At 46.5% G+C, this 1,090-nt stretch overlaps 1 pseudogene; it reads left to right on the plus strand.

Moving 5' to 3' along the window:
• LOC103070065 (WD repeat-containing protein 49-like) overlaps nt 1-1,090 on the plus strand; it is a 53,065-nt pseudogene that overhangs the window by 28,035 nt on the left and 23,940 nt on the right.

Here is a 1,090-nt window from a genome sequence, read left to right on the forward strand (position 1 = left end):
GCTTGTTAGGGGCTCATAACCAGGGGACTTATTAGCCTCCAACTTTCTACAGCTTCCCAGGGTTGAATGATCCCCCTCAGAACTGTCTGGATGTCAAGCCATGAAGACAAGCAGTAAGAAAGGAAGGTCATTGTGCACAACCATTTCCCACCACCCAACCGTACCTTATGCTTCTGTAAATATTCCAAAAGCCACAAGTCACTAGAATACAAACTCAATGAAGACAGACCTCGTCTGTTTTCTCCACTGTATTCCCAGGATGTAGCTCAGGGCCTGGTTTATAGTAGCTGCCCAACTAATATGCTTCCATTCAACCAGCATGTGTCAAATGTGGGCCCAGCCTGTGCTGCTCATTGAACATGCAGCGACGAGCAAAGTGGTCATCACATGATCCCCGCCTTAATGGAGTTTGCAGATGAGTGATTGGTTTTTTTGTTTGTTTGTTTGTTTGCGGTACACAGGCCTCTCACTGCTGTGGCCTCTCCCGTTGCGCAGCACAGGCTCCGGACGCGCAGGCTCAGAGGCCATGGCTCACGGGCCCAGCCGCTCTGCGGCATGTGGGATCATCCCGGACCGGGGCACGAACCCATGTGCCCTGCATCGGCAGACGGACTCTCAACCACTGTGCCACCAGGGAAGCCCTGGATGAGCGATTGTTGAGTGAAAGAACAGAGTTTGCAAAAAAATGTCCCCAGGAAAGCCATGGCCATTGCAAGGACAGAAGTCATGCAAGAGTCAGTGAAGTGTCAGTTCATTCAAATGTTTTTTCAGTCTCTTATCAATTCTTTCAACCCCCTATTTATCAAGCACTGACATAGTGCCATCCTTAGTGGGTAGGCACAGAAAATACAAACATGAATAAAATGTGATTCCCGGCCCAGAATCTCACAGACTGGCAAGGAGATAAACTAAGGAAGTAATCATCATACGATGCAACAGATGATATAATGATGTATTAGTTAATGTAATAATGTTTTCATAATAATATAAAATGCCGGAGAAACCCAGAGGTGAGAACTACTAACTTTTGCTCTAACATTGTACAGGATCTTAAAAGATTACTAGGATTTTTCTGGGAAGCCAAGGTAGG

Source organism: Lipotes vexillifer, unplaced genomic scaffold (genome assembly GCF_000442215.2).
Source record: "Lipotes vexillifer unplaced genomic scaffold, Lipotes_vexillifer_v1.1 scaffold760, whole genome shotgun sequence".
Lineage (NCBI taxonomy): Eukaryota > Metazoa > Chordata > Mammalia > Artiodactyla > Lipotidae > Lipotes > Lipotes vexillifer.